The sequence below is a fragment of the Papio anubis genome, chromosome 16 (genome assembly GCF_008728515.1).
Source record: "Papio anubis isolate 15944 chromosome 16, Panubis1.0, whole genome shotgun sequence".
NCBI lineage: Eukaryota > Metazoa > Chordata > Mammalia > Primates > Cercopithecidae > Papio > Papio anubis.
In genome coordinates, this window is record NC_044991.1 from 44,122,691 (window position 1) to 44,150,065 (window position 27,375).

A 27,375-nucleotide genomic window follows, 5' to 3' on the forward strand; every position below is an offset into this window, starting at 1 on the left:
GAAAAAAGAGAAAAGGCTGAAACTCTGTCATTGCAGCATCAATCTCAAGTGAGAAAAAGTAGCAAAAAAAAATCACAGAGTAGTCAGAAATAGTAAAGAACAAAATCAATGTATGATAACCAAATAAATTCAAAATTATTTAGTTGATAAAAATAACTAAATTGATACACTTAGAGAAATATCAGAAAAAGGGAAAATGCATAAATAATCAATATAAAGAATTAAAAATTGGGCCGGGCGCAGTGGCTCACACCTGTAATCCCAGAACTTTGGGAGGCCGAGGCAGGTGGATCACAAGGTCAAGAGATCGAGACCATCGTGGTCAACATGGTGAAACCTTGTCTCTACTAAAAATGCAAAAATTAGCTGGGCATGGTGGCACGCACCTGTAGTCCCAGCTACTCGGGAGGCTGAGGCAGAAGAATTGCTTGAACCTGGGAGGTGGAGGTTGCAATGAGCCGAGATGGTGCCATTGTACTCCAGCCTGGCAACAGAGCGAGACTCTGTCTCAAAAAACCAAACAAAACAAAAGAATAAAAAATTGAGTATCACTACAGATTCTACATACTTTAAAAAGTAGCTTCTTTTTTTTTCTTTTTTGAGACGGAGTCTCGCTCTGCCGCCCAGGCTGGAGTGCAATGGCACGATCTCGGCTCACTGCAAGCTCCGCCTCCCGGGTTTACGCCATTCTCCTGCCTCAGCCTCCCGAGTAGCTGGGACTACAGGCGCCCGCCACGTCGCCCGGCTAATTTTTTGTATTTTTTAGTAGAGACGGGGTTTCACCGTGTTAGCCAGGATGGTCTCGATCTCCTGACCTCGTAGTAAGAGGATGTTACCAGTAAATTCATGCCAATTACTTTACAATTTAGATAAAATGAATAAGCTCTTGGAAACACACCTCTTAAACTCTAAGAAAAATAGAAAAATCAAAGAGTCCTATTTCTATTAATAAATTGAATCCATTTCTTGAATCTTCTCTGTAAGAAAACTACAGGACTGATGACTTTATCAGTTAATTCTACAAAAAGTTGAAGGCTGAAATGACATTAACGTGTCACAAACTCTTTCAAAAATTAGAAAAAGACTGAACAATTTCCAATTTTTTTCATGAGGGCAAAGTAACTTTTGTACCAAAATGTGATAAGGATATGATTTTTTTAAAAGTATAGGACAATTTCACTCAAGAATATTTGCAAATGGTTACATCAAATATTAGCAGGCTAAATCTGTGTGTGTGTGTAAAATATCATGACAAGGGTGGGTTTACTCTAGGAATGCAAGGTTCATTGAATATTCAAAAATCAATTATACTTATTCAAAATTTATTATACTTTAATAATATTCAAAAATTATTATACTTTGTATAAAACAAGAATTATATAATTTTCATAATGCAGAAAAATATAAAATTCAAAAATCTATCATTTCTAAAAATAAACAACAAATTAGTAGAAGAAAATTTCCTTAAGGTGGCAAAAAATATCTATTTGGAACACACAAGCACGCATAATAATTAACAGCATAATGCTGAAAACTTTATGAAATCAAAAAATGAAGAAAAAAGAAAACAGGCTCTATTCAAAATTGTACTGGAGATCCTAGCTATGGCAAGAAAGTAAGGAGACAACAAGGTTTAGTTGTCAAAATGGAATAAACTATTATTAACTATAGAGCAGAGTCAAAACATATAAACTACAGACAAACTACTGGAATTAAAATATGAACTTAATAAGGTTATCAAATGTAAGATAAATGCATAAAAATCATTTGCATTTCTAAATACTAACAGTAAATTAAGAGAAATTTTAAAATACCATCTATATTAATATTAAATAATCTTAATAACATTAAATAAACAAAAGATGTACGAGAGAAAATTGTGAAATATTAATGAAAGAAAACAACAGCCATATTACCATGTGCATGAACTGAAAGATTCAACACTATAAAAATGTCTGTTCTCCCAAAGTTATTTCAATGTAACCCACGGTGGAAATATACAGCTGATTCTAAAATTCACAGGAAGGTGGTAAGGGTCAAGAATAGCCAAAATGAACTTAGAAAAAAAAACCAAATATATGCCCTATGGAATAAGTTCCAAAACACATCTATGCTTATATGGACACTTGTGGAAATGAGATGGTCTTTTAAATAAATAGTGTGAGTCAACATATTGAAAACATGCATTTGAACCTTACTTCACACCACACATTAAGAACATTTATTCCAGGTAGATTAAAAATATCTATTAGACTAAATAAGAAAACTAAGAACTAAATAAGAAAACAAAGTAATAAAGGATCTAAAGAATAACAGAAGAAAACATTTTCATTTCATTTAAGTAGGGAAAGTTCAACAACAAGACATAGAAAGTACTGTGTTAAAGGAAACAATTGGTAAATAGGACTACATTAAAAATAAAAGCTTCAGTCCCTGGTAACCACCATTCCACTCTCTATTTCTGTGGGGCAAGGTCACAGGGGAGGGTTGGGGAGATGTTGCTCCAAGTATACAAAATTTCGATTAGATAGGAAAAGTAAGTTCAAGAGATCTATGGAACAACATGGTAACTATAGTTAATAACAGTATATTGTATTCTTTAAAAATGCTAAGAGAATGCATGTTGTTTCCACTACAAAAATTGTAATACATATGTCAAATTGCTTGTTTTAGTCAATCCACAATGCATATACACTTCACTATACATACATTCAGTATGTATGTATACAATGTATATATACTTCATATTATACACAATAAATATATATATTTCTGTCAATTTTAAAAAATACAATAAAATATTCTATAAAAAAACATTGTTAGGAGAATGAAAGGTAAGCTACATAATGGGAAATGCTATTTCCAACACATACAACAAATGAAAGTCTCTAGAACTCCTACTATTCTATCTTGTAACACCCTATGAGAGGTATTAAAGAACAGAATGTTGTAGTTATTAGTGTTTTGCCAAAAACATTGCAGGTCTTTCCACTTCCTGTCCTCTTTGAGATAAATGTGAACATGTAATGAGTTCCGGCAGATGAGCTGTGAGCAGACATTGAGAGTGCCTGAGATCTTCTAGAGCTATCTCTCTTTTGCCCTGGCCCTAGCATCCAGCAACATTTAAAATGAGGGCTGCTCTGTTTGTGATCTCCATGAGTGATCTTCAATGGACATCTAGGAAGGTGAGAAATAAGGGTCTGTTGTTTTATGACACTGAGACTTGGGGTTTCTTTGTTACATAACCTAGCCTATACTGACTGATATAAGCAGTCATTTTTATTCTGTTGTTACTACACATTAATGAGTGGTATGCAAATTACTTTAATGTAGCAGTTCTAAAAATGGGATTGGGATCCCCTGGAATGGCCAAGACCCTTTCAGGGGATCCATGAGGTCAAAACTATTTTCAAAATAAAACTAAGATGTTATTTGCCTTTTCTACTGTCACTCTCTTCTGAGTATACTGTGGAGTTTTTCAGAAGCTAGATGACATGTGGTATCATAATACATTGAGCACAGAAATAGATGCAAGAATCCAGTTCTCCTCTGGCAAGAATCCAGTCCTCCTCTGTTAAGGCAGTCATTAAAGAGACTTGCAAAAAGGAAAACCAAGGCCCCTATTCTGACTATTTTTGCTTGGAAAATATTTTTCCTAAAATACATGTTATTTTGTGTTAATTTGTTTAATGAGTCTCTCATTGCTGTTTTTAAGTAAATTAATGAATAAATACTTTAAAAATCTCTTAGACCCTAATATTGTACATATCCATAAATATAACCCACATAAACAACAGTTCTTTTGGGTCCTAAAAAACAAAAAGTCTGAAAACTGCTGATTTAATGAATTGAATAAGCATTGAAAAAATATTCAAATGGAATAAAATTTAAAAAATCAGAATACATAACACATAATAAAAGTATTACTTTGGAAAACTTTGTTTCAGTTATATACATGTATTTATACAGTACGGTGGGTGTGTATATACACAAAGTATATTTCTTTGTGTAGATTATCATAAAATCTGAAGGGGTATTATAAAAGTATAATTTGAATAAACAATCTCTAAGGTTTACGGGAAAATGGGAGGGGGCTCCTGTGAGGCATTTTCAGCCAAGGACAAATTGAAATTAAACTAAATTCCTGGCCAAAGCAAGAAAAATGGATAGTGTGAGTGCTACTCCCTTCAAATATACATCATATTGTACACAATAAATATATATATTTCTGTCAGTTTAAAAAATACAATAAAATATTCTATAAAAAAACACTGTTGAGAGAATGAAAGGTAAGCTACATAATGGGAAATGATATTTCCAACACATACAACAAATGAAAGTCTCTAGAAATGGAGAATTTACAAAAATTCTCCATCAGAATCATTTGGGAATCTTATATTAAAATGTATCCATTTATTCAATAAATGGCTGAGAGCCTATTAAGTGCCATATTACAGGAGACAAGGCAGTGAACAAAACAGTGAAAAATCCATATCCATGGTAGCCCATAGTGTAGTTGGGAAGATCTTGGAAGAAACTCCTGAAGCCAAACTCTGTATTCTCCAAGCACTTTTCAGGATTACTTTGTTCTCTGAAAAATTTATCCTTCATATATTCCTCCAGCTGGGGAATTTACATATCTTTCTTTGCTAATTTTTCACCAAGAAAATGAAGGATAAGGGTAGTATGTTTTTTCACCTGCATTGCAATAAGACTATAGATAAGGTAATAAAAGGAAAAAAAGGAGCTGAGAATACTATTAGAGTGTGCATACTAAAATGGAAGCTTACTAGCAAGTAATATTGTAAACTAGAAATTATATTTTTCAGTTTGTATATAATTTAAATATTTCACTTCTTTTTAATTCCGTTTTTAGAAAAGAGGGCTAGCTGTAGCATAATTACTAAGATATGGATAGAACAAAATTATTTAATGTAACCTCTTAGCAGCACTGGTAAAAAACTATTTCGTGGAAATGGTTAGTATTTCATAGTGAAAACTAGCTGAATTTCTTTCAGATAAAAAGTAACTCTCCTTATTTTACTAGAAATAAATAATAAATGACTAAAGAGAATAAAATTAGAGAATTAATTTTACCTGATAAAAATAAAATATTTTAACATGTATGGAAAACTAGGCCCTATTTGTATCTTAATTTTATATTACCACACACTATGACACAATCTTTATCCTTTTTTTCACTAAATTATTAAAAATGACACTTCACTGCTAATCATGTAGATACATTAAAGTATATATTCTTAGCAGTTCTTAAAGCTAATGTCAAATTTTTGAATATTGAAAATTTGATTGGAAAAATAGTTTCCAAATATTTTTTAGAGAATTAGGACAATGGAAAATATCTTAAAAGCAAAATGATATTAGTAAAATCCTCAATATACCACAAAATTCAGTCCTGAATAATAATGCACTAATAAATGTGTTAAATAAATACGTTTCATAAAGATTGTAGATTTACATATTTTTTCAGAAAAACAAATGTCCTCCATGTTAGTATATTTGCATATCTATATTTTTTTAATGCTCTATTTCTTAATTTTTGTATTAATTTTGTTTTAAATTATCAGGCATTTGGAAATCTATTTGCTTTTCACATTTGAGAGTCCTTGAATTTTCTAAATAATGGTTTACTTTAATTTTTTGTTTTACATTTATTCTAATTTAATTGCACCCATTGGTTTAGACTGAAAAAGTGAGGGGCATATGAAACAAACAAATGCACATCTGTATCTCACAATAAACAAGAAAGCAAAGTATTTGTATTTCTTGCTGTCTGCCTTGCATTACGGCCTATGAAGTTCAAAGATTTACTCATCCTTTGACTCAGAAAACACACAGAATTTCGAATCCAGAGGTTTGAAAAAGTTCAGATTCTGACCCCTTGGTGATAAATATTCTAATTGTAGATCAAAAGCATTGTACTTGATTTCAATAGCAAGGAAGTGTAGAGAAAAAGAACAGGCTTGGAGGTAATAAATAAATAAATAAAATGAATAATAAAATAAAATAAAATGAATAAAATTCAAACATACATGGACATTATTTTTAAAGTAGCTTTTATGAAAATATTAACAATCTAAAAATATAGATTAAAATTTTAGAAAATATCCAAAGTAGGAGAAATTAGTATATTTGGGGGAAACATACTACAGCATCTTTCACATACATATCTTAGAGTCATACTGTAGTCATATTGATTAATCACCTATGTTCTGCCACAGTTATTTGTTGAGAACATACTTTATGCATTAAAGAAATATAAAGTAAACAAGTAAAAAGAAGTTATGTTAAAACATTTCTTTTGAAGACCATAAGACTATATTTACTAACAACAGACCGAAACTACCATGTTATCTGAAGTAAAAGGTATTTATCAAAGCCATGGGGAAATTGAAGCTCTGAAATGTTTTTCACAAAATCACTACTCATAAAATATACCATTTTCTGTCAGAATCTCCTTGAATACTAAAAAGAAAAAAAAATAAAAAACATATCATTTATATGTATCCTTCGAAATGTACCATTGCTATCAAATGACAAAAGTTTAAAGCACAAGAAGTATAATAACACTCAACAACAGGGTTCATACTGTAAAACTGAATTTTACAGTGTCAGGAAAATTAATGAAGTATATAATTTTAATCTTTTGCTAGAAATGATCAATGGCTAGGGAGAGTAAAATTAAAGGTTTGATTTTACCATGATAAAAGAAAAATAAAACATTTTTGGAGCTTCAACTATAAATTAATGCTACAACTAAATAACATTTAGCTTTAAAAGCTGCAGCCTAAATAAAAAGAAGAGACCAAACAATGCAAGAAAAAAAAATCCATTTTAAATGCTGGGTGAGAGGAAATTTATTATCAAGACAGGGGATAAGAAATAACAAGAACATGAGATAATATTCAAAGCTAAAATCATTCATCATTCATTCATTCAGCAAATATTTATTGAACATTTGGTATGTGCCAGATTCTGTTCTAGGAATTCAAAATATAGCAGTAAACAAAACACACAAATTCTTGTCTTCATGAAGCTGTACACAAGTGAGGGGAAAGAGACCAAAAAATATATAAATAATACATAGAAGATGTGAATATTAAAGTAGGGATACATAGAATAAATGGGAAAAATCAGTAGGTTTTAACAGACTCCTCTTTGGGGTTTTTATAGGGTGAAAGAAAACAAGAACAGCAGCAAATCCTCTACATGAGGGAAAGGTGGAAAGCTAAAGCCCACTCCACAATTTTTCTGATCCCATATAGCCAGGATAATTATTGGGGGAAACAGTGACTGGGAAACAGAAAAGTCTCCAGATAGGCTCACATCACCCACTCACAATATAATTGGAGAGACCTGATTTGGATAAACTTAGCATAGATGTGTGCAATTTTCTCCTGACTCTTGTAATTATGGAATTCTGTATTTAGCTCTCTAGATTTCTTCCTCCATTTCTTACTTCTCATCTTCATAGAAACAGTCACCCTCTGATATATTTAACATCTTCCCCAAGGCAGTGTGTCCATAGTGGGACACGTAAAAGATTTTAAGTGGTAGACAGAGCTAAAATGTTAAACTTTTATTCACAGATATTATTGCTTAGAACCAAATTAAGGATTTTTTTTAAGTGAGTACTGTAGATTTAAAGTAAACCTCAAGAAAAAAAACTAGTGCAAATATGGGCAGATGAAGCTCCCAAGAAGGTAAATTAATAGATATATGGTCTTAAGGAAATTTAGCTTCCTTAAACTCCTTTGGTTTTTAACCATTCTAGACCTTTTTCTAGTATTTGCCTAAGTTTGGTACACTTCACACTTCAACAATCTTTTCTACTACCTATCATGTCAGTGCATAGAAAAACATAGTAAAGATATTTGAAAGCACCATTTTCCTCAGTGTCTATTTTCCACTAGCTTAAATAATTGTTTTCCGCTGGCTTCAGAGGCAGACATTTTTAACACTTAGATTAACAAATGCTAGTGGTAATATTTTGAGTCCTTTTATTAAATCCTTAATGGGTTTTAGCTATTTCACCTTTGCTCTTCTAACATATGTAGAAATATTATAATTGACTGTATTCCATCTGTAATACAACCACGTCTTATTTGAGTAAAATATCCAATCTGAAAAAGTGTGGTGTGTTCCATTAAATCTTACCTAGATATACCCTTGGAAACACAAGTTTAGATAAAACAAAGATTGTAATGTAAGAATATAATTAAGTGTTTTAATGACAAGTATACAAATAATTCATTAAGAGTATACAGAACATTTTCCAATAGCAGGAGCTTAACTTCAAGTTTCTTTCTTGAAGTACCTTTATGAAATGTTTTCCAAGAGAAAAAGAAGATATGCAATTAGAAAACAGAAAAAAGTACACTGCACAGTGCAGTAAGACAGATGGTTTAGCCTCATACACAAAAAAGTCTATTTTTTGGTGTATCGCAGTTAGGAAGTTTTGTTGTGATCTGATAGTACATAGGTCTTCAAACACATTTGAATTCATCTGTCACTTAATTTTATGACTCTAGAAGTGCCAGCAATAAAAGCATGTGTAGCTTTCAAAAGCTGTTTAAAATGTTATCAAACTATTATAAAATGTTATTTTCCAGTTAGGTAATAAATATTAATTTTAGTCATAGTATTTGTCGACAATCAATTAGAACTTTCCTGTTCCATGAGGAACCACAACAAAAAAATCTTTAAACAGCAATGCAATTACTGGCTTAAATAAGATAAGATCACTATAATAGAGTCGTACTTTCAGTTATACCTATTATTATTATTATCGTCATTACTGTTATTATTATCACTTTATTAGTACAACAAGCTAGAGACTCTATGGAAATAAATTACATATACTAAGGACAATTCGATATATTTGAAAAGGTATAAGATGGCAAATTATATGGGTAAAAGAAAATAAGGGAATCAGACAATGCCTGATCCATCTACAATTCCCCAGTCAAGAATTTGCCAGATACACTGCCATTTTCTAAAGGACACAATGGCTCAAGCAGGGCACTCCTGATCTAGACACTCTACTCAAGACTCTGGCTCAAAGGGTATTTTCCAAACCACTTTTCGGAAGTAGCATGGAGGGCAGTAGGTAAGTATTCATTATTCTTAGAAAATGAAAGTCAAAAGAAATGAATAGTGGTTATCATGTATTCCAGTGATGTTTTCAATTTTTCAAAGAACTAAAAGAAATGTAAATGAGCAGGCTGGGGATGGGGAGGTGAGGAGAAATCTATCTATAATACAATACAGACATGTCATTCGTTAAAATGGGCAACAAAGCAATTATTTATGTAGTTGCTTTATCAGAAAGGTGGGACGGTACATCTCTCAACTGTGCCCACATACAGCCCAGAGGAGGTCCAAATCAGTTTTTTTCAAAATGAAACCACCTACGTATAGTCAATCTCGGTTAGAAAAAGGTGAGCTCTTTCATCTTTTTCAGCATCCCTATCCAGTCCTTCTGGGTAGGCCAAACTTTATAATTGTTACCCTCAATACTTTGTAAAGTTATTCTCCCATATGCACCCTCACCCCTCCCATGAATCCCTGAGAACTCACACACCTGCTCCAAAGTCCTGCTTCTCCTTTGATACTTTGACTGTGGTTGATGATCATTTTATACTGCCATCCCCTACCCCCATGTCTGGGTGCAGCTTGAGAGTACTTCCTATTATTCAGTTTATCCATTATCACTTGTGTTATATACAATGTGCCACCTTATATTTTCTATCTTAGTATATTGTATGGCTCCAGAAAGTTACCAGGGTATACATTTTGCCATACTATAGCTCAAAATCACTCTGAAGTTTTTTTTAAAAAAAAGCTTTACAAGGTATGATAGAACTTGATAACAATAAATCTTGCTATGAAAACAAACTCAATATGACAACAATCAGGATCTTGATGAAAGATCTCATGGGAGAATTTCAAAAAAGTTTGCATCCCAAACTTCTGAATTACATCTTTGGGCCCTCTAATTTTGATGCTGGAGACATAGCTCTGTGACCCCCTGTGGTCCCTCTCCAACCCTCAAGTGCTGCAACTATGCAGGCAGAACCAAGACAAAGCCTATCTCTTGGAAAGCCACCCTCTTTTCTCCATCCCTGCCACCTTCTCCTTGGTTTTGCCCCTTCCTATTTCTTGTCAAAATATAAGCAACTGAGCTTCATGCTACTATTCTTGCCTCTCCACCTCATCTGATCACTTTTCCATATCACTCTTAACTCTGTTTTTTTGCATTATACTGAGACAACATTTTAAACATATTTCCTGCCACAATTGAGGGTGGTAGAATGATTTCAGGGGACTGCATCAGAGCAAATTTCTGGAGCAAATTGTAGTATTTTAGATGACACAGTGGAATAAACTGAGAAGTTTCTGTGTCATCTACAAAAAAAACCCTTTGAAATCATAGAAAAGAATACCCTAAAAAGAACAAAGAAACCACAGAGGGCAACCCATTAACTGTTTCTGACAAGATCTTGCCTCTAGAAAAACTTCTTCTATTGGCTATTAAATCAGAGTAAGAACTGGAATTAAAAATGGTCATTTGGCTAATCAGTGCTATTTAAATGACACAGTGTAGTCTATTGTTTCCTAAGTGAACAATGAAACTACAGAGAATGTATTTTTAAAAATCTAATCTCATATCCAAAAAAGTTATGGATTATCTTATTGAATATATTATTAAGAAGAATATATACAAAAAAAAATTCTATGCCAATATGGGTTGAGTATCCCTTAGGTGAAATGCATGGGACCAGAAGTATTTCAGATTTGGGATTTTTTTCTGATTTTTGGAATATCTGCATATACATAATGAGATATCCTGGAGATGAGATATAAGTCTAAACACAAAATCTACTTATGCTTTATAGGCATTTTATGCCCATAGCCTGAGGGTAATTTTATACAATATTTTATTTATTATTATGATTATTATGATTATTTTGAGACAGAGTCTTGCTCTGTCGCCCAGGTTGGAGTGCAATAGTGTAATCTCAGCTCACTGCAACCTCCGCCTGCTGGGTTCAAGCGATTCTCCTGGCTCAGCCTCCTGAGTAGCTGGGGTTACAGGCATGCACCACCACGCCCAGCTAATTTTGTATTTTTAGTAGAGACGGGGTTTCACTATGTTGATCAGACTGGTCTCGAACTCCTGACCTCAGGTGATCCGCCCGCCTCGGCTCCCAAAGTGCTGAGCTTACATGCTGAGCCACTGTGCCTGGCCATATACAATATTTTAAATAATTTTGTGCATGAAACAAAGACTGTGTACATTAAATGGTTAGAAAGCAAAGGTGCCACTATCTCAGCCACCCATAGGGACAATCTGTGGTTGCTTGGCATGACCATTATTCCTGATTCTGAATGTATATGCTACTGATAAGCAATCATTTTCTTACATTTAGTCAGATATAAGTACTTAACAGTAAAAAATTAGGGCATATCATTAATACAGTGAAAAAGTAATGTGTTAAGTGTAGCTAAGCAGCATAGTTGCATCACCAGATACCTACAGCAGCTGTTAGACAACAGCAACAACAAACAGCAGCAGGTTTTCAGTCTCTACCTATGATGCTGTGTTTTGATTAAAAGGTTACTGTAAACAGCAGGTTTTTTTTTAGGTGAGAAAAAACAGAAGCAGTTAAGGGATGAGGAAATGGATCCTATAGGGATGAGGAGGAATTCTGCTGGATACGTTTTTCAAATGTTCCCCTCAGAGTCATCTGCAACATTAATTTTTTTTTGTCTTAGAAACCTTCCTTTGATTTTATAAACTGACATGATTTCTTGTTCTGTTATGAATGTGTGCTGCTCTATTCCTTCAATAGTTCGATCACACATTTTCACCATGTCATTTATAGGTACTTCTTCTGCAGTGTTAAAAATATCATCTTCATTATCCACTTGTGGCATCATGTTGGCACTCAAAAAGTTTTGGATTTTGGAACATTTTGAATTTCACATTTTCAGATTAGGGATACCCAACCTATAAAACGATATATTTAAAACTCTATCTCAATAACATGTGGCTATGCTAAATAAAAAAAAGGAAATGACTTCAAATATTACAGTCAACTTTGAGTCATTCCTTATATTTCATCTGATTCTTACGTAGCCATATTCTGAATATAAGCACTGCCAAAGTCCACATAACCACAACAACCAGTGAGATGTTGACTATGACATTGCATAACATACGTTTTGTTAGCTCTGGCTTAAGAAGGCATCTTTCCACCCTTCCATCTATTAGTGGAAGGAGCCTCTCACTGGAAATCCTGAAGATCAGGTCCAAGTTTTGGATCCGTCTGTATGTGATGTCGCACCTTGTATATATTACTTCAATCCTGTATATTTGTTTCTCTATTGTTGATAATTTATTTATATATTTATATACATTTATTTCTAAAACTATCAAAATAACCTAGAGGCCAAAGTTACTGATTTTAGTTATGAATGAACAGATTCATTTATGGTTAGACAGAAAAAACTGGGAGCAGCAGACAGGTGAACTGTAGGACATTTTGTATGCTTTCAATCACAAAAATGAGAGGAGACAAAAAGATATTCCACAATTTAATCAAGTAGGGTTAAGACTGTCGTAAAGACAAAATTTCACCCTGGTTGCCATGGAAATGAGGCCCCTAACATTTGATAATTATATTATAATATGAAATAACAGATATGAATCAAGTACTTTGTAGCAGCAAATGGAGCTTCACCTTGAGGGAAGGATGAATAAGAGTTTGGGAGGGGTTTTTACAACAGGATAAAGAAGTCTGTTATATTTTAAAAAGGGTTAAACTGGATCTGAATGCTACCAAGATTCTGATTCCGATAAACCTGTTGTTTGGTAAGAACCAGAGTAAATAAAGGAAATTAGAAAATCACATCTTCTTCTACCTGTTTCACCCTTGTATCCTTAATATCTATCATTCTGAAAGGTTGAGACTACCTAGAAAAGGAATCAGAAGCAGAACTAGGAGGCGGCATGGTGTAGTCTATACAAAGAAGAAGAAAAACAGACTAACTTAAATGAGGAATTAAGAAAAGCTTCACAGAATGGAGATACTTGAGCTAGACTCAGAGATGACTGGATTTTTCTCCATCATTAAATAGAGGGTGGAATTTCCTAGGCAGAGAGTCAAGCATGATTTATTCAGGGAAGATTTCATCCCGTATTATCCTGATCTAATACTCCAGTAGTATATCAAAGTACTACAGAAAGGGACAGAAGTCACTACAATGAAGATGAGGATGATATCCTGATTATCCTTAGAGCGAATGCATGCCTGCCTGCATGAGAAGCACCATGAAGTGTTACAAATGGCTGTTGTGGGATCTTAGAGGAAACATTAATGAGCCCTAAACAGATAAAGATGTACTCCCTCAGGTAGAAGCAAAAACTTACTTTCCAGAAAATCATATGTAAAAGATTAATTTCATGTGGCCTTGGAGTAGATGGTGGTTAGGAATAATTTCAAGCTAGAATTTATGTTTAAGGAAGAATTTCGCATTCATAAACTACAACAACATGACTGTCCAGACCTTTAAATGGATACATTAGCCTGAGATAAAACCATACTTGCAATACTACGACTACTTTGTAAGATGTGCAGAACCCGAGATAATAGCCCTTGGAATTAAGGGAAACATGGGAAGCTTGCTTGGATCCAAGCTACAGCAGCTTAGAAGGAATGAGAGGAATGGAATGGTGTCTGTGAATTTTCAACTCTCTGGATAAAGTATGTCTGCATGCTTTAGGGGTAGAGGTGATAGCAGTGGGAACAGGACAATGATCCCACTCTCTCCTTTAGTGTTGGTAAGAGTTATACTGTTAAGTGCTCCAGGCCAGTTCTCTAATGACCTTGGAATACCCCTCTGCTATTCAAAAGGAAGCTGGCAGATTCTTTAATTCTGCTCTTTGAAATGTTACAGTTGTATATTTCACAATACTTGTGGATGAAATAACATAAGCAATAGGTTGGGAGTTCGTCCGACCTGGGTTCTATCCTGGATTTAATGCTTACTAACTATGCAACTCTGTACAAGTTGCTCATCCTCCCTGAGCTTCAAGTTTCTCCACTGAAGAATTGGGATGAATATACTTTAATTTCCAAGGTTGATGTGAGGATTAAATGTTATAATGCCTAGCAAAAGCATATGAAATTGTTAGCTTCCAAAATAGTCCTAGGTTCAGTCTACTGACCCTCAAAAAGCAGGTACAATTTATCCATGAAAGAAGAATATATGAAGCTTAAATTTTTCTATGGCTGAAAGCAGGAAAATCAGGCTCAAAAAACAAAATGTTTACCAAACAACAACTGTGTGCTTAGTGCTTTATTTGCTACAAGAATATTACATTAGCACTTATGGCTAGTAACCAGGTTAATTTTTTCCTAAAAGGTCAGGGTTATTTCATATTTACTGAGGACCCACAAAGAGCCAAGTAATATCAGAGCATGGACAAGATTCCATTTATTCAGGCCATAGAGTAATTTCTCTGTTAAAAATGTGATGGCCCTGGAGGCTCCAGCACTCAGATGCCATCATTTGTACCTGCTTTGGAGAACAGAACACTTCTGCCCACATTATAAGCCCATACCAAGAAGTTTTTTAAAAGGTGGCCAGAAAAAGGACATACTTGTTCTTGGGTTAGCGCCTTTGTTCTGTATAGATCTGTCCATGGGCTCACTATGGATCTTCATGCCAGGTTCCAAATCTATTCATAACGTGCAGCCTGGACACCACGATGTCACACCTTCCTCTAGAGTTGGCTATCTACATATTGACATACTAAATCAACATTCTTCATGACACCTCTTCTTCTGCTCACTACTGAATATGGTTTTTTTTTTAACATCACCCCAGAAAATAACTGGATAATTCTGAAGTTCACTTTCAAGTCCTCTCATTTTGATCTAACATTCCAGCATCTGAGCTCATTGACAGCCTGACAAGCAACACAGCACAATGGTTAAGAGGTGCCATGGGCCAGAATATCTGCATTCAAATCCTAGCTCTGTCATTCTTCTATGTTACCTTGAGCAAGGCTTCCTAACCTTTCTCTCTGACTCAGTTTCCCCAGCTACAAAATGGAGACAATATCAGTATTTCAAAGAACTGTGAAAAGTAAATGAGCTGGCACCTAAAATGCACTTAGAAAGAAGCCTAGACATAACAATATTCAGTACATGTCTTTAATTATCTTTAGATGTTCCAGTAAGGACTCACCACCTCCTTACTGTCTAATTTGGTCTTCAATAAGATGTGTAGCCAGCAACATGTCTAGGTAGGTTTACTTTTTGCCCTGGCCCTGTCTAGCTTATGCTGTCATAGAACTGACCACTACAGACTTGATAAGACATCTTATATGGAATTTCAGAGTTTCCATGAGCTTATAAATGCTTGCTAATTTTCCTAACATGTACACTAAGGAAAAGAGATATGTAATTTATTGTCAGGTGCCAGATGACAGAATATGTTTAGGCACCTTCTATCACATGTTGTTCAAAACAGCCTTGGTTTCCCATGAAAGCAGTGAATTGGGATAAGCTACCCATTAAAGAGTTAAGTTCTTTACTACTCCTGAGTTAACAGTTTGTCTACTATATCTATAATTTACCCAATGTCAGAAATCCCATGGGGCTCTTAGCCAAAGTGAATAACTGAGCTATGTTTTCCTTACAGGCAATACAAGAATGTGTATCATGAATCTTAATCTGATATAAAGAAGATAAAATAATGGAATAATTATATATATGTAATAATGGTGTCTAGTCAAAAAAGAGGAAAAATGCTTTACTGACATACTTTAGGCAGATGTTTTCAATCAGATTAACCATTTGTAGAGTCTTTGTAGTAAACTTGTAGAAGAAAAAGCAAGACTGGAGAGAAACAGCCAAATGGTCAGCTAAAAAGGCATAAGGCAATGAAATATTAAACTACCAGTTAATTTCACTTTGTTTCAAACTAAATGTATAAGAATATGAAGATTAGTATTCACCCTATGCAAAACAGCATAAAAGCTAACAAATTTTATTTCAATAGATTCAGCAGACAGTTTATAGTCTGTATGTAAAACTCAGTTAACACAATGAACTGAAAAGCTGAATCTGTAGACATTAGAGCTAAAGAGGAGTCTCAAGCATATCTCCAAAGAGGGCCCATGATGAGCCAAAACATACAATAACTATGTGTGAAGGCCAATGCACCGTATTTGGGGACATGAATAGCTTCTTCAATTTAAGAAGGTATTATGATCTTGGTGAAAGTAATTAGTGAAAAAGAGTTGGGAAGAGGTTACTTTTACGTGATAGTATCTGTTTAATTTAACAAATTAATAAAATAATTTAGAATAATGGATGAGAATCCTTTTTTCTGAAAGGCTCTGAACATTAGGGATGTGATCATAATGAAAACTGTATAAGTTCATGTTTCTTGAATTTAAAGTAATTTTTACATTGCTTTTATTTGCTTGCAATAGAAAAGGTGTATAATTTGGCTTTGGACTTTAAATTACATAAAATTTAAGTTGGTAGTACATGAAAATAAACAGAGGCCTGTTTTCTGCTTTTCCTTTTCACAGAAATTACATATGTTTATTATTTTTAAAGGAAAATAATTGGGTAATTAACACCTAAATGTTATCAGTCATGCAATAGAACAATATTAAAATGCAAATAAATAAAATGTCCTCAATGTGAGAATTTCTTTATGCTGTGAATATATGTGGTCCAGAGTTGCTATTTGACCTATGTTCACTATCTCTAGAGTAGATATGTATACTTCCACTGGCATATGAATATTCTATATGGAAAGATCATTCTGATCTAATATTACTTAAATGCAAGGTGATATGCATTTTCAAATACTGTATGTGCAGGAAATGACATGAACAATCCTCAAAATTTAAATTCTATATTCATGTGCTTTTGTGCCTTTTTAGAATGCTTAAGTGTTAACATGAAGTCTGTGATTTTTCAAAGTACTGAATATAAAACAAAAAATTGTTATCAGATAGGAAGATGAATCCAAACATTTAAATTAGACAACTGATAAATTGTCTAATTTAATTTTTTAAATGTATTCAGGACTACATGTCATTTGAATAACCCAAATAGACATAGAGAACATCCAAATTTTCTTTCCTCAACATTCAGCATACAATTTTAGTTATATGACCTTTAATCTGACTTCTAACTAACACTGTGCGTCTTCTCATTTTAATACAATACAAATGACAGAGTTTACTAAGATGTCATTTTAAACAGTTGTAATGTTTAAATTAATCGTAAGGTTTATGACATCTACTATAGGTCCCTAGCATGAATTGACATACATTTTCTGAAGGAATCAATTGGGTGGTCTTCATTAAAGCTTATGTAAAAGAATAGTATTAGACAATGATACTAACACAAACATCAGTCAAATTTAAAATCAAATTCTAAGTATGAAGACAATTTTTTCATCTGCTTTTCCTTCCTACAGGGTCCCACCTTGTAAGGATATTCCCACTCATCAGCCAGTTCTAACACATCATCCCACAGGTTGGAGTTCAAGCATCAGTTGTTCAGGAAAGCTTTTCCTAACTTTCCTGACTAGGTAATTCCCTATTATAAGCATTCATATCACCATGTACCTTTACTAAAGGTGGTGGCCATGGTTACAATGTTCCATGTATATATATACACACACACATATATATGCTTATATGTATATGTATCATATATAGTTTGATAAATATCTACTTATCCTTCAAAATGTATGTGTTTCTATGTCTGTAATGTGCCTATGTTTACAATCCATTGAATTCCCAGCAGTGGTTCATGTTGTTAGCATAAACAAAATTTTCTACTGAAAAAAAAAAATCACACACCAATCTGAATGAAAATCACACTGATTTTGTAAGCCTTCTACACATAAACCACACAAATTTTCAGTTTTTATGACAACTGTAAATTTATTTTTGGCAGAGATATAAAAACTTAGCAAGATATTTTCCTTTACAAATTTCTCAGATTATGCTAGTTAATATGCATCACATACCTATTAATATGCTAAGCTCCAAAAGAAAAATATGCCTTGGCAAATACTTCTTCGTGTTATTTTTTATTTCTTAAAATTTTTTTTTTTTTTTTTTTGGAGACAGTGTCTCACTCTGTCACCCAGGCTGAAGTGCAGTGGCGCTATCTTGGCTCACTGCAACCTCCACCTCCCACATTCAAGTGATTTTCCTGCCTCAGCCTCCTGAGTAGCTGGGATTACAGGCACGTGCCACCACACCCAGCTAATTTTTATATTTTTAGTAGAGACGGGGTTTCACCATGTTGGTCAGGCTGATCTCGAATTCCTGACCTTCTGATCCACCGGCCTCAGCCTCCCAAAGTGCTGAGATTACTGGCATGAGCCACCACACCCAGCCAAAACTTTTATTTTAGGTTCTGCATACATGTGCAGGTTTATTATATAGGTAAATTGCATGTCATGAGCATTTAGTGTACTGATTATTCAGTCACCCAGGTAATAGGCATAGTACCTCATAAATAGCTTTTGATCCTCATGTCCTCCCTCCTTCTGCCCTCAAGTAGGCCTGGGTATCTGTTGTTCTCTTCTTTCTGTCCATGTCTACTCAGTGTTTAGCTCCCACTTCTAAGTGAGAACATACAGTATTTGGTCTTCTGTTCCTATGTTACTTTGCTGAGGATACTGAACTCCAGCTCCATCCATATTGCTGCGAAGGACATGATCTCATCCATTTTGGGGGGTTGTGTAGTATTCCATAGTGTATATGTACCATATTTTCTTTATCCAGTCTACCACTGATGGGTATTTATGTTGATTCCATGTCTTTGCAATTATGGAGAGTACTGAAATAAACATACAAGTGCATTTTCTTTTCTGCATAATGATTTATTTTCCTTTTCAGTATATACCCAATAATGGAATTGCTGAGTTGAATCATAGTCCTGTTTTAACTTATTTTGGAAATCACCCAACTGCTTTTCACAATGGCTGAACTAATTTACATTCCCACCAGTAGCATATAAGCACTCCCTTTTCTCTACAACCTTGCCAGCATGTGTTATTTTTTTGACTTTTTAATGATAGCCATTCTGACTGGTATAAGATGGTATCTCATTGTGGTTGTTGATTATTGTTTCTCTAATGATTCGTGATGTTGAGCATTTTTTCATGTTCATCTTAACCACATGTAAGTCTTCTTTAGAGAAGTATTTGTTCATGTCCCTTGCCCACTTTTTCATGAGGTTGTTTGGGGTTTGTTTGCTTGTTAATTTGTTTAAGTTCTTTATAGATTCCGGATATAAGAGCCTTGTCAGATGTGTAGCTTACAAATATTTTCTCCCATTCTGTAGGTAGTCTGTTTACTGTGCTGATAGTTTCTTTTGCTCTGCAGAAGTTCTTTAGTTTAATTAGGTCCCATTTGTCAATTTCTGCTTTTATTGCAACTGCTTTTGGCATCTATGTCATGAAATCTTTAAGGCCTGTGTCCAGAATGGTATTTCCTAGATTACCTTCTGTGGTTTTTATAGTTTCAGGTTTTACATTTAAGATTTTAATCTATCTTGAGTGGATTTTTCTATATGGTGTAAGGAAGGGGTCTAGTGATATCTGCCATTTATTGAATGAGAAGTCCTTTCTCTATTGCTTGTTTTTGTCAACATTTTTGACGATCAGATGGTTGTAGGTATATGGCATTATTTCAGGGCTCTCTATTCTGTTCCATTGGTCTGTTTGTCTGTAACAGTATCATGCTGTTTCGGTTACTCTAGCCTTGTAGTATAGTTTAAAGTTAGGTAGTAAAATGTCTCCAGCATTTCTTTTTGCTTAGGATTGCCTTGGTTATTGAAGCTTTTTGTTGTTGTTCCATATGAATTTTAAAATAGTTTCTCTAATTCTTTGAAGAATATCATTGGTAACTTGATATTAACAGCATTGAATCTGTAAATTGCTTTGGGCAGTACGGCCATTATAACAATATTGACTCTTCCTATCCATGAGTATGAAATGTTTTTCCATTTGTTTCTGTTATATCTGATTTCTTTCAGCAGTGTTTTGTAATTCTCATTGTAGAGACCTTTAACCTCCGTAGTTAGCTGTATTCCTAGGTACTTTAGTCTCTTTTGCCTATTGGGAATGAGATTGCATTCTTCATTGAAGTCCCAACTTGGATATTGTTGGTGTATAGGAAGGCTGCTGACCTTTTTTTTTTTTTTTGAGACAGAGTCTTGCTCTGTCGCCCAGGCTGAAGTGCAGTGGTGCAATCTTGGCTCACTGCAACCTCTGTCTCCCAGGTTTAAGTGATTCTCCTGCCTCAGCCTCCCGAGTAGCTGGGACTACAGGTGTATGCCACCGCCCCTGGCTAATTTTTCTATTTTTATTAGAGATGGGGTTTCACCATATTGGCCAGGCTGGTCTTGAACTCCTGACTTCATGATCCATTCGCCTCGGCCTCCCAAAGTGCTGGGATTACAGGCGTGAGCCACTGGACCCAGTCAGAAGGTTGCTGATTTTTGTACACTGATTTTGTATCCTGATTGCTGAAGTTATTTATCAGTTCAAGGAGCTTGTGGGTAGAGACTGTGGGATTTTCCAGGAATAGAATCATATTGTCTGCAAAAAGGAATAGTTCGACTTCCTCTCTTCCAGTGTGGATGCCTTTTATATCTTTCTCTTGCCTGACTGTTGTGGCCAGGACTTCCAATACTATGTTGAATAGGAGTGGTGAGAGTGGGCATCCTTGTCTTGTTCCAGTTTTCAAGGGGGATGCTTGCAGCTTTTGTTCATTAGTAAAATGTTGGTTGTGGGTTTTTCATACATAGTTCTTATTATTTTGAATTATGTTCCTTCAATGCCTGGTGTGTTGAGTATTTCTAACGTGAATGGATGTTGAATTTCATTAAAAAGTTTTTCTACATTAATTAATTAAGATAATAATATAATCATGTGGTTTTTTCTTCTGAGTTCTTCGTATGTAATAAATAACATTTATTGATTTGCATGTGTTGAACCAACTTTGCATCCCAGGGATACAACCTACATGATCGTGGTGGATTAGCTTTTTGATGTGCTGCTGGATTCAATTTGCTAGTATTCTGCTGAGGAATTTTGCATCCATGTTCATCAAGAATATTGGCCCAAAGTTTTATTTTTTTGGTTGTGTCTCTGTTAGGTTTTGGTATCAGGATGATGCTGGCCTCACAGAATGAATTAGAGGAGTTCCTCCCTTCTCAGTTTTTTGGAATAGTTTCAGTAGGAATTGTACCAGCTCTTCTTTATACATTTGGAAGAATTTGGCTGTGAATCCATCTGGTCCCAGGATGTTTCTGGTTGGTAGGCTTTACTACTGATTCAATTTTAGAAGTCATTATTGGTCTGTTTAGAGATTCAATTTCTTCCTGGTTCAATATTGGGGGGTTGTATGTTTCCAGGAATTTATCCCTTTCTTCTAGGTTTTCTAGCTTATAACCACACATGTACTGGTAACACGTTTCTGAGGGATTTTTACATTTCTTTGGGGTCACTGATAATGCCCTTTTTGTAACTTCTGATTGTGTTTATTTAGAGCTTCTCTTTTTTTCTGTATTAGTCTAGCAAGTGAAATATCTTATTATTTCAATTAGTTTATGTTTTGTATGGTTTTCTTTTTGTTTGTTTGTTTTTTGCATCTCAATTTCCATGAGTTCAGCTCTGATTTCTGTTATTTCTTATCTTCTGCTAGCTATGGTGTTGGTTTGCTCTTGGTTCTCCAGTTCCTCTAGTTATAATGTTAGATTGTTAATTTGAGAGCTAACTTTTTGATGTGGGTGTTTAGTGCTAAACTTCCCTCTTAACACTGTTTTAGCTATGTCCCAGAGATTCTTGCATGTTGTATCTTTGTTCTCATTAGTTTCAAAAAATTTCTTGATTTCTTCCTTAATTTTATTATTTACCTCAAAATCTTTCATGAACAGGTTGTTTAATTTCCAAGTAATTATATGGCTTTGGGTGACTTTCTTAGTGTTGATAACTAATTTTATTGTGCTGTGATCCAACAGTGTAGCTGGTATGATTTCAGGGTTTTTAAAAATTTGCTGAGAGTTGCTTTATGTCTGATTGTGTGGTCGAATTTAGAGTATGTGTCATGTGCAGATGAGAAGAATGTGTATTCTGCTGTTTTGGAGTGGAGTATTCTGTAGATGTCTATTAGGCACATATGGTCAAGTGTTGAGTCCTGGTCCTGAATATCTTTGTTCATTTTCTGCCTCAAAGATCTGTCTTTAATAATAAAAGATCTGTCTTTTAATACTGTTCAGGGGGGTGTTTACATCTCCCACTATTATTGTGTGGTTATCTAAGTCTCTTTGTAGGTCTCTAAAACTTGCTTTATGAATCTTGGTGCTTCTGTGTTGGCACATACATATTTAGGACAGTTATATGTTCTTATTGAATTGAGTCACTTGCCATTTTGTAAAACCCATCTTTGTCTTTTTAAATTTTTGTTGGTTTGAAGCCGTTTTATCTGAAATTAGAATAGTAACCCTTGCTTATTTTCTTTTTTCTGCTTGCTTGGTATAATTTTCTCCATCACTTAGCTTTGAGCCTGTAGGTGTCACTGCATGTGAGATGGGTCTCTTGACAAGAGCATACCACTGGCTCTTGCTTTTTATCCAACTTCTCACCCTGTGCCTTTTAATTAAGCCATTTAGACCATTTACATTTATGGTTAGTACTGACGTGTGAATTTGATGCTGTCATCATGTTGTTACCTGGTTGTTATGCAGATTGTTTGTATGGCTGCTTTACAGTTTTACTAGCCTATGTACTTCCGTGTTTTTTTGTAATGGCCAGTAACAGTCTTTCCATATTTAGTGCTCTCTTCAGAACCTGTAAGGCGCATCTGGTGGTAACAAATACTCCTAGCATTTACTTGTCTAAAAAGGATCTTATTTCTCCTTCACTTACGAAGCTTCGTTTGGCTAGATATGAAATTATTTTCCTAAAGAGTGTCAAATATAGGCCCCCAATCTCTTCTGGCTGTAGGGTTTCTACTGAAAGGTCTATTCTTAGTCTAATGGGATTCCTTTTATAGATGACCTGTCCCTTCTCCTGAGCTGCCTTTAACATTTTTTCTTTTATTTTGACTTTGGTAAATCTGATCATTAGGTGTGTTGGGAATGGTCTTCTTGTGTAGTATTTCACCATGGTACTCTGCATTTTCTGAATTTGAATGTTGGCCTCTCTAGCAAGGTTGGGGAAATTTTCATGGACCATATCCTCAAATATGTTTTCCAAGTTGCTTGATCTTCCTCTCTTTCAGGGACACAAATGGGTCATATATTTGGTCACTTTACATAATCCAATATTTCTCAGAGGTATTATTCATTCTTCTTTGTTTTCTTAAATTTGTTTTTGTCAGTCAGACAAAATACTGTCAGTCAGAGTTATTTCAGAGAGCAGATTTTCAAGCTCTGAGATTCTTTCCTTGGCTTCATTGATTCTGTGGTTAATATTTGCAATTGTATTCTGAAATTCTTCTAGTGAGTTTTTCAGCTCAATTATCCTCAGTTTGGTTCTTTCCTAAAATTGCCATTTCATCTTTCAGCTCCTGTATCGTTTTATTGTATTCACTAGATTCCTTGGATTGGGTTTCAACCTTCTTCCGAATCTCAATGATCTTCATTCTTATCCACATTCTGAATTCTATGTCTATCATTTCAGCCATTTCAGCCTGATTAAGAACCATTTCCAGGAAACTACTGTAGTCATCTGGAGGTAGGAAGACACACTGGCTTTGTGAGTTGCCAGTTCTTATGCTGGTCTTTCTCATCTGTGTGGGTTGATGTTCCTTTAATTTTTGATGCTGCTGTCCTTTGGATGGGGTTTTTGGTTTTATCTTCTTTGATGCCCTTGAGGAGTTAAGGTGGGTTCAATCAACTAATTTCATTTCTAGATTTTAGGGGAGCAAGGTTCAGCTTAGCACTCCTGGGCTGCATGCTTTAAATTGGGGGGGCTGGTATCAGGCACTCAGCTTTGTTCTCTGGTCCCTCAAGGTTAGGAACCTGAAGGCTGTAGAGACTGAGGCTTTCCTGGTCCACGGGCCACAGAACTCTGGGGGGCAGTGGGACAGGAGGTGTCAGGCAAAGGGCTTCATAGAGGCAGTGGCAGTGGGATCTCTGCTTATTCATGAATGCCATCAGTCATAGCACATTGCAGGGTACACTTGTGTTGGCTGGGAAGGGGCACTGGCAGAGAGAGGCAAGGTTGCCAGGACACACCCACGTCTGCACCAGCAGCAGCAGCAGCAGCTCAGTTCTTCATTTTGATTCTTCAAAACAGCAAAATTAATTGTTTCAGAGGAAAAATAGTTTATTTAAAAATACAGGGTAAAAACAAATTGTGATTGTAGTCCAAATAGAAAATGTTGAGTCCAAATTTGACTCCAAATAGAAAGTATGAGGATTTAATGAGGATTTAAACATCTTCACAGGATATATGTGTGTGTGTGTGTATATATATATATTTAATATATTAAAGAAGTAGAATATAATACATATGTCATAAGCCAGAGGAAGAGTAATGCTAGACCATTAATTATGCATGAAGTGGGAGGGAATTGGGAGAGTATATAACAGAGGAATCAGAAAATTGATGTTTATTACCTAACATTTATAAAACCCAAACATATATATACATATATATGTATATACATGTACATATACATATAAATACGTATATACATATACATATATATATATATTTTTTTTTTTTTTTTTTGAGATGGAGTCTCTGTCACCCAGGCTAGAGTACAGTGGCACAATCTCAGTTCACTGCAACCTCTGCCACCCAGGTTCAAGCGATTCTCCTGCCTCAGCCTCCCGAGTAGCTGAGATTACAGGCACCTGCCACCAGGCCCAGCTAATTTTTGTATTTTTAGTAGAGATGGGGTTTCACCATCTTGGCCAGGCTGGTCTTGAACTCCTGACCCTGTGATCCACCCACCTCGACCTCCCAAAGTGCTGGGATTACAGGTGTGAGCCACCACACCCAGTCCCAAACATATATTTATATAAAAAACCAATTGTAAAAATCCCTTACCATTGATTGCATCATAATGTTAACTAATTTCCAGTGCTTCCGAACTTCCTAAAGTACTCAATAGAGTACTTTAAAGATTTAAATGTGTAAATTTTTTCCCCTAAAGGAAAGTTGTCATGTATGCATCAGTGAACATTTCCTTGGCATGAAATTGCTTTCTCAGAACATCTCAATTCTTCTGAAATATAATCTCAATTATCTGTGAGACAACAGAGTTAAAGCAGATTGAGAAGAGAAAAACATACAGGGGCATTTTAGTTCTGAAAAGGCAGTGCCTACTAGAATGTTTTTCTCCTTTAGAGAAACTCTGTTGTAAAGAAAATTTAAAGCAGAAAATAGCAAGCTTCAAATACAGTTAGAGGAAATTAACAAACACTTTATCCCAAGTAATAATGGTGAGGAAAACACAAAAGAAAAAACTGAACAAGAGACTGGGATAGACTGTAAGACTTCTCCAAAGAAAATTAAAAGTCACACTTTAACTAATTAATAACTACATACTAAAACTGGAATTCAACTTGAATAAACAATATAGCAAATTTTTTAAAAATGTTAGCAACAAAATATGTCAGAACGCTTTACACACACAAAAGAATGTGTCTAAGGTCCAGGATATTTTGGAAGTAAAAATGTCTAAGAATAAATGATACAACATGAAACAGTAAACAGAAAGTCATCATGTCAGAAGCATTCATTTTTTTCTTAAGTACCTGATGCCAATTTGCTGGCTTCCTTTGGAATTATTTTATTTTGCTTTTAATTGTGGCCAATTTTTTAAAACTACAGTATAAAACTAAAAGGAAAAAAATTAGGGAAAGTTTGGAAAATCATGAGGAAGGTAACTCGACTATCTTTCAATTGTTGTTTATTTTTTTTCTGTAATAAAGTTGGATGGTATTCATTTTATTTTTACAGTTGTGCTTTCTCTTTAAATACATGACGGCTGGGTATGGGGGCTCACGCCTGTAATCCCAGCACTTTGGGAGGCCAAGGTGGGTGGATCAAGAAGTCAGGAGTTCAAGACCAGCCTGACCAATATGGCGAAACCCCATCTCTACTAAAAATACAAAAATTAGCCAGGCGTGGTGGCACACCTGTAGTCCCAGCTACTGGGGAGGCTAAGACAGGAGAATTGCTTGAACCCAGGAGGTGGAGGTTGCAGTGAGCCAAGATCGAGTCACTGCACTCTAGCTTGGGCAACAGAGCAAAACTCCAATTCAAAAAAAAAAAAAAAAAAAAGATTTAAATGTGTACTTTTAATTTGTGGTATATTATATAATAAAAATCATTTTTAAAATCTTAGCAAAAGAACATGATATTTTTGTGGATACCCTTCTCAAATATTATTTCTCCAAGCATATATAGGTTTTATAATTATCTCAGGTGATACAGATTATGCAGACTATAATCGCTACCATGCTATTATTTTGTGTCCTTTCTTCACTTAAAGTCACAAATTGTATTTTTTAATAGCTGCAATAACATCTCTCATTCCATATAACCTTCTTACAGTGTGACTTTGACTCTTGCAGAGGTGGAGTCCATATTCCTGTTCCTTGAATCTTGGCCAATTTATGACTATGGTGAGAGTGATGCTATGACTTCCAGCGCTAAAAAGGTGATACACCTTACACCTGGTTCCTTTGGGACACTTGCTCTTGGAATTCTGACACAATGCCATGAAGAAGCCCAAACAGCCATGAAGAGACCCACCTAGAAGGGAACAAAGGCCTCAAACATTCAGCCATAGCTGAGCACCCAGCTGATAGCCAGTACCAACTAGTCAGCCACATAAGAGAGCAACCTCATAAGTGGATGCTTTTGCCCCAAGTTAAGGCTGCCCAGGTACTAGTATATGGAACAGCATGGAACTTTCCCCGACAAGCTGTGCCCAAAGTACAAAATCATGAGCTAACTAAATTATTCTTATTTTAAGAAGTTTTGGGGTGGTTTGTTACATAGCAACAGATGGCCAGATACTTACCCTTATATAATAAGATCAATTATCATATATATTAGTTTATATCAGTTTAGACCACATTATATTCCAATAAATGCAGGCATTGTAATTTAAATAAAGCGTCTCTGAAAATTGGATATTCTTAAGAGTTGTTTCCTATAGTTTATTTCCTGTATATCAAATGCCACAAACAGAATAATTAGATCAATAAATGCAAATATTTTTATAACTCTCAATCTGCAATGTCAACTAGCTTTCCAAAAATGTTGCAT

At 34.8% G+C, this 27,375-nt stretch overlaps 1 protein-coding gene and 1 long non-coding RNA gene across 4 annotated transcripts in view; one reads left to right on the forward strand and one right to left on the reverse strand.

The window, feature by feature from the left end:
* The window catches only part of MACROD2 (mono-ADP ribosylhydrolase 2), a 2,100,238-nt gene that overhangs the window by 1,801,153 nt on the left and 271,710 nt on the right, over positions 1-27,375 (reverse strand). The window lies entirely within an intron of this gene.
* LOC108580850 lies at positions 13,383-26,754 on the forward strand. The gene is made up of 3 exons (XR_004178861.1): positions 13,383-13,438; positions 17,536-17,649; positions 26,676-26,754. It is a non-coding gene; the product is annotated as an uncharacterized LOC108580850 (long non-coding RNA).